The sequence below is a fragment of the Orbicella franksi genome, chromosome 7 (assembly GCF_964199315.1).
Source record: "Orbicella franksi chromosome 7, jaOrbFran1.1, whole genome shotgun sequence".
NCBI lineage: Eukaryota > Metazoa > Cnidaria > Anthozoa > Scleractinia > Merulinidae > Orbicella > Orbicella franksi.
The window spans coordinates 22,073,189-22,080,815 of NC_138151.1; the positions used below are offsets into that span (position 1 = coordinate 22,073,189).

A 7,627-nucleotide genomic window follows, 5' to 3' on the forward strand; every position below is an offset into this window, starting at 1 on the left:
GAGATGACAAACATACATAGACTAGAATGGTTCTTCGAAAACGTTTAATAACGAGCTCGATGACAACTACATCAACACGAACACAAAATTTGGGGGCAAACTCGAAATAGAGATTTTACAGTGGGGGCAAACTCGCCATGGGACGAAACCGGTATCATTCCAGAATTAAGTCTTGGTTGCTTAAAAGACACAAAATTTTACGTTGAAAGTAAAGCTTTCTTTTATTCACATAAGCAGTATTTCTTCATTTAATCAACAATGATTTAGATAAACATATACAGGCAAAAACTAACAATAGATAAATCCGACGTTTCGGCGACATCTTGGCGCCATTGTCAAGGGAAACTAATTAAATGTGCGATTTCAAGAGTAACTAAGAGTTCAGAGTTTCTAATTTGCATAAGTTAGACAAAGACTTTAGCGCGAACTGAGTCTGATGTTACTCATCAAACAATTACGACCGTGTTTAAATGTACAATCAGACTCAGTTCGCGCTAAAGTCTTTGTCTAACTTATGCAAATTAGAAACTCTGAACTCTTAGTTACTCTTGAAATCGCATATTTAATTAGTTTCCCTTGACAATGGCGCCAAGATGTCGCCGAAACGTCGGATTTATCTATCGTTAGTTTTTGCCTGTATATGTTCTTCATTTAAGCCGTTTTTAGTTGCCTGGTGTGGGAATATTGCACTTTTTCGGACGGTTCCGTGGTTAGCTTGAAGTCCTCGCCTTGGCCAGAATACACCCAGTACAGAACTATTTTCCAAAAAGAAAGTCATGTTCTACTATCAAACTTTTTTTCTTCTTCAAATATGTTCTTTATTAGACTGTTCTTAGCAAATATTCGAAAAAAAATTGGGGGTCACTGTGCTCGTTTAAGAGAAAAGGAGCATTTATTTCGCTATCGAGCTTAGTTTGAGGGAAATCTCTTATGTTTTGCACGGACACGGGCTCATGACTTAGGGATACGCAATGCAATACTAAGGAATCACCCTAAGTCATTTGTGCCTCAATCTACCATACTCTGCATATGCAACTCACTACCTCAACCTTACTTTGATTACTGCAGCCTGGTCTGGGGTAATTGTGGCAAAACGAACATTATCTAACAGGCTACAAAAACTACAAAACCGTGCTGCACAAGTAATAACTTCATCGGGCTTTGAAACTGATGTCGATTCCTTGTTTCACAAACTCAGCTGGAAAGACTTGCAATTTCAATGTCAAATTCCGAAAGCCCTAATGGTTTTCAAGTCTTTAAACGGCCTGGTTCCCGAATATCTCACTTCTAAATTTTTAACACAAAATGAATCAAATTATGCTCTGAGGGACTCGAATAACAAACTTGTTGTTCCCTTTCCGAGAACTAACTACATGAAAAATAGTTTTAGTTACAGCGGCGCAAGCCTTTGGAACAGTTTACCCTGTAATTATGGAATCAGGTTTATAAGTAGAATGTTGTTGTAAGTTAATATGATATTAGGATTAGAATTTTAGGTCTAGGATCTTAGACATGTTATTGGAATTTATTGTACCTAATGAATTTTTACCGTATATAAATAATGATTAAAGATTAAAGATTAAAGATAACATTTCTTACAGACATAAAATATACCATCCAGTAGGTCGTATTACAAGTTTCCTTGTTTTCTCATTTAGGTTTACAACATACTTTAAAAGCAACCTAAACAAATTCATAGGCTGCATTGTCTAAATTGACATGATTGATGTATTTTACATTTTAATGCTATTTACATTTTTTCTGCATTTCCTTTGAAAAATAGTACAGCAAAGTGATTGGAAACTCTTGTTCTCTTACAAAATTAACATATGCTTGAAGGCTAATCTTGACTGTACCGGTTTGTGCAGTTGTGGTGGAAATTACGACTAAAAGAACCTTTATTCAGCCAGCGTTTTTAAAAGCAGGCTTAGGAATGTTATGGCCAATGAAAGCTGTTTTTTCAAAACGTTTCCTTCAGACCAAAAAGTTCAGCTAGTGTTGTGACATACCTGATCTATTCCGGCATATTTGAAAGTTTCAAACGCGAAATAGAAAAGGTGTCTCAATCACAGTAAGCAAGTAACTCAAGAAAATCATGTCAATCAAACCTATTTAAATTGACTCTGTATCTCAGCCTCGATTTGATGCATAGTTCTAATATTACGTTTTTGGCACATCAAAAACATACATTCAAGGTTTGAATTTCCTAGTCTAGATAATAGAATCTACATTGCAAATAATAAAATTGGTATGTAAAAAAATCATCATTCATCATCATCATTTTATTTCTTGATAAAACCTACATTTTACAGTTGGATTGGCCCGCGGATAGCTATGCTAGTCTAGGAGGACCAGTCTATCAATAGTTACAAATGATTTATTATTATTATTACTTTTATTACTATTATTATTACTATGATAAATAGAGAAAAATAGTGAATAAAATAAAAGTGAATAAAAAGTGAATAAAAAAAGTGAATAGAATAAAAAGAAAAGTGGGAAAAGTATGTGAATTAATTTTTTTTGTTTGTTTGTTTTATTGTTGGTTGTTTGTTGTTGTTTTTTTTACTACTGCTACTGGCATTTTAATTTAGAAATGATCCTGCAAACCGTTTTTAATTCTGATTTTGAATGATTTCTTTGGTAGTTCTAAAAATGGTAATGGTTTCATCAGTGCGTATTGCTTTGCTGGTAATTGAACATAATGGTCACGTGACATAATTTAAGACTCAAGGCAATGGTTAATTTGTTGTTGCATTAAAAAAGTAAGACACTAGGCATAGTAGTCCCAGAAGGCAAAAAAATTGGTATTTTGCATCAGCCTTGTTTCCATGTAAGGGCCTTGTATGCCATATTTTTGACATGCACATTCCATGGTTCTGGAAGAAAATTTGGCATGGCTCCATATCAGGAAATATTTGTCTTATAGAGGTTAGTAACCCTGCCAAGTTTGATGCTTTTATCAAAAAGCGAACAATTTTGTCCCTTAACAGCAGGACTAATACAGTTCCGTTGAAAAATCCTCTCGGACAGGCCCCCAGAAATGTTACATAGAATATCCACACAGTTTTAGGTTTTCCATGTGTATTCTTTGGCAACTGAACATAAGATTATCTCTTCACAACTTTTTCTCACTCGATTCTCTAGCACATGTTTTTTTGCTTATGTCATATAACATCTACCAGTCCTTTGCCGCGCGAACGCCTGACACTTAACATAAATTCCTCTAGGAAACAACGTAATTTCAGTACTTAACATTATAATTTGTTGGAGTGGTTTGTCTGACTCTCGGTTTTGGCGTGAAAAACCGTTGGCAGTTTTCTTCTTCTTCACCGCCCTTGAGGAAAGTGCCTTCTGTTTCCATTTGGCAAGAACGACTTTTTTGTCAACCTCAGGGTCAAATGACCCTGAATTTGAGTTCACCATTTGAAGATCTTCTGGAGTAACATTTTTGAATGAACTTTCGGCCAGCACCACAGGTCATGTTTTTTTTGTTGTTGGCTTCTCCGTAAGATCTTCAAAGTCATAGTCAGCAAGTTTCTCAAGTTTCTTTTGGCTCCCTTCTGATTTATTGCTGATGACAACCTTTTTGCGTGACTTCTTAAGGTGGTCAATGAATTCACCACATTCCTTTTTTGTTCCTTGCTTGAGGTTGTTTCGTTAAACTAGGCCTCTGGCTAGTTCGCCGTATTGATTCACAACATTCCACCGAACACGAGTAGTGCTGTTTTCTTCTGTAACCTTTCTTTCTAGCGCAATGTGAGGCCCCCTTGATATAGCATCCTTAGAATGGAAGAACTACTGAGTAGGCACAAATAATGGATGCAATTTCCTTTGCCTCGCATGTCATCTAATCAGAACATATTTTTATCACATTCTTTCCCTGACAGTTAAAGATCCATGACAGACCAATATGCTTTGCGCACGTCTGTTTTTGTTTTGATAAACACTAGGATGAGGCATCATTGTTTGATGGTGTCCAAAGCTTGAATATTTCATGCACTTCTTGGTCATCAGAGCATGGTATGAGTTTGTCACTCTATTAGCAAATTCTCTGGAGGAGAGAAAGCTAGGCGAAAGAAGAGTCAACCCATATGGCTTAATAGTAGCAGATAACAAGGTCATGGAGGAAGACGAAGCCGTTGAGATTGAAGAGGTTTGAGAGAAATTCTCACTTCCCTGTGTGCACGTGTGTTTTTCAATAGGAGCTAAAAGAGGGAAGAGGGGATGAGGTAAAAGAGGGAAGTTAACTTTGCTATTTTCTTTTACTACCTTTATGGGAATGTTACAGATTCTTAAAATCAGGCCAATTTTTTGTCCCCTTACCGTACCAAAATGAAACTGGGCGACTTAAATGGTAACTTGTAAATTGGCAACAAAGTAAGCCATTTTTCAGCCACTTAGACCAATACATGTAAATCAGAACCTGTAAATTGGTCTTAAGATTGTTGTCTATATCGTTCACTAGGTACAGTTCTGTTCACCAAATTTCAATAATGCCTGAGTGAAAAATGCTGTCACAGCTTTCCGTTTTGCTCCCTCTTGGGTTGATTAGAAGCCCCATCTATCACACCGTGATATGTGATCATGCTTTCACTGTGGAAAAATCATGATCAATGGAGTGATCACGGGCATGATTGCTTCAATCACGCATTCATCACACCTTCCTCTTTTGTGATCACAGTAAGTGATCATGGCGTGATTTGTGATCATGCTGTGATCACAAAATATTTTTACTGGGGAGGTGTACTAATCAGGGTCATCCTTCAAATCTCCTCCACAGCTTGCACATTTGAAAACATTCCCGCTGATTTTGACTAACTGGAAGGGTGTAGATGTTGTCAGACATAAATAGTGCTTTAGAGGTCTGCTTTTCCCTAGGGCCAAGCACAAATCTAATGTGGCAACAGCTGAGTATTGTTGTGTAGTTCTAGTGTTGGCCAGAGCATCACTGAGTGTGTTCTTGCATGATGCCATTGATTTTCCTACATCAGGCGACTTCTTGCGTTGTCTGGTCTGCTGATTAGGATTCTTCTTTCCTGCTACTCTGTTAACAGAAAATGTTGTCAATGGTGTGAAATTGTCTTGATTGCATCTTGTGTTGCAAAGTGCTCCTTGTCATGTGAGTAACCACCTCCATTTTGAGATCCTGTCATCCTTTTGTGTGTCACTTCATTGTTTGCCAACTAACTCCTTGACACCTTCAACAGCGATAGCCTTGTCCTTTGATTTTAAATTTTGACATTGCTTCATAACTGCAAGTGAATATATGAGAGGTTATATATTTGAACTGCAGAGAAAGATTTGAAGACATGATTGATCATCCCAGTTATACAGACAACTTAAGCAGTTGTGAAATTAGAGCCTAAAAGGAAAAGGTGTCAGGCGATTTATTATGACAACAATGTGTCTGACTTAAAAGGACACGTGCCCTTGCGATTGGTGGCATGAAGTTAAACAGCTCTGTGGAAATAGTGGTAGTGCGCAGAAAAACATAAGGTCCATTTTAAGAATCCAAACAGACTGCACTGACCGAGACCTCGCTGATAAAATCAACGAGGCTTTTGTCAGTGTTATGCAAGAGTAAAATCCGCTATCCAATGACATCATGGTTTTATGCGAAGATGACAAGCTTATTTCAGTGGCAGTTGACTCTGTTGCAGCACGCCTAAGCAATATTAGTGCGTCTAGAGCAGGGGGGTCTGACAACCTGCCAAACTGGGTGCTGAAAGAGTTTTCTGATATACTAGCTCCAGCTTTAAAAGAGGTGATAAAACAATCATTCCAAGAATTTAAAGTCTCACGCATATGGAAGCTAGCGGATGTTCCACCTGTCCCCAAGGGTGCATCTATTGAAGAACACCTGAGACCCATATCTTTAACATCTACATTGTCCAAAGTCGCGGAGGTGGTTGTCATCGACTGAGAACTCAAACCCTTGATGCTCGAGTGTATGGACCCTAACCAGTTTGGTTTTATTCCAGATTCAAGCACGACATTCGCACTCATCTCCATGCTGCATCACTGGTTCAAAGCCACAGACAGGACTGGCGCCCATGTTAGAGCAGCACTCCTGGACTACAAGAAAGCCTTTGATCTTGTAGACCACAATTTACTGATCGCCAAGCTCTATAGCCTAGGAGTAAAACCCACCGTTGTCAACTGGGTGGCGTACTTTTTACAAAACAGATATCGTGTCAAGCTAAATTTTGATTGCTTCTCGGATTTCAAACCAGTCCCAGCTGGAATTCCACAGGGAACCCGGATTGGCCCATGGCTCTTTTTGGTTATGATCAACGACCTCACAACAAGCAACACCCTCTCCTCCATGTGGAAATTTGCAGACGACACCACAGTCTCGGAAACTGTCCCCAAGTTTGGTGCTTCAATGCTCCAAGATAGTACATGATGTCCTTCGATGGTCTAACGACAACAGATTCAAACTGAACTCACTTAAGTGCAAGGAACTCAGAATAGACTTTGGAAGGGAAAGTAGCTTTGACACTGTTTCTCTTGAGGCTAATGGTAATGCTTTTGAAATTGTGAAATCAGCTAAGATATTAGGCGTCACCGTAAGGAATGACCTTAAAAGGAACGATCATGTCGATAATATTACTACGAAAGCGTCGCGATGAATTTACTTGCTCAAACAACTCAAGCGCGCTGGCATAGACCACATGTCTCTAATTCAATTTTATTGTGCATGCATATGTTCCGTTCTAGAATATGCATGCCAGGCTTTCCACTCTAGCTTGCCAGCCTATTGGTCCTATCAAATAGAGAGGGTTCAGAAAAGAGTCTTAAGGATCCTATTCCTAGAGGTTTTGTATTGCAAGGCCCTGGAAGATGCGGGCTTAAAAACACTCTTTCATAGACGTGAGGAATTATGTCGCATTCTGTTTAAACAAATTGTAGAGAGTAATGACCAGCACAAACTAGCTGGCCTGCTGCCTGCACACAATGACAGTGAGAGATATAATTTCAGGACTAAGCATATCTTCTTAATCCTGAATGTAAAAACAAAGAGGTTTAGAAATACTTTCATAATGCACTATGCAAATAAACAATAATTGTAAATAGAATTTTATACTAGTTTGATGTATTTTATTATCATATAATTTTTTTATGTATAGTTAGGAATTTTTATAGTTTGAATTTTTTAAACATGCAGTATATAACACCAGTAATTCAGCTTATAGCTGCAAGTTGTTAGTTTAATAAACAATTGAAGGGGTGAGTGCTAAACCATGCTAAGTGACGATTTGGGTGAAAAAAAAATTTTCGCAAAAGGGCTTGAATTTTTGCATGTGGTCTTCAATGTAATAGAAAAACGCAGCCCTGTATTTTTGTCGCTGGGTTTTGCTTCATTTACGAGTTACCCCTTTCTGCGGGATATAGAACTCTTTTCCAGTTGGAGTCTCAGGTGCTGGTTCGACAATTCCCTCTTGTAGTTGATTTTGGATTATGCTGTCATACTCTTCATATTGACCGTTTCGCTCCAGTTTGCGGATTAGTTGATCCAGCCTTCTCTTACTTCCAGCTTCGTTTGTCGGTAGTGTAAGGTGGTTTCCCTTCCATGGCAGCTTTGTTTCGTACCAGCCGGCTGGGTTTCTCTCCAGCTGTTCTT

At 38.3% G+C, this 7,627-nt stretch overlaps 1 pseudogene; it reads left to right on the forward strand.

Annotated features, from left to right (window-relative positions):
• The first annotated feature begins 5,941 nt into the window (after positions 1–5,941).
• LOC145493660 (uncharacterized) lies at positions 5,942–7,070 on the forward strand (annotated as a pseudogene).
• Positions 7,071–7,627: the final 557 nt, after the last annotated feature.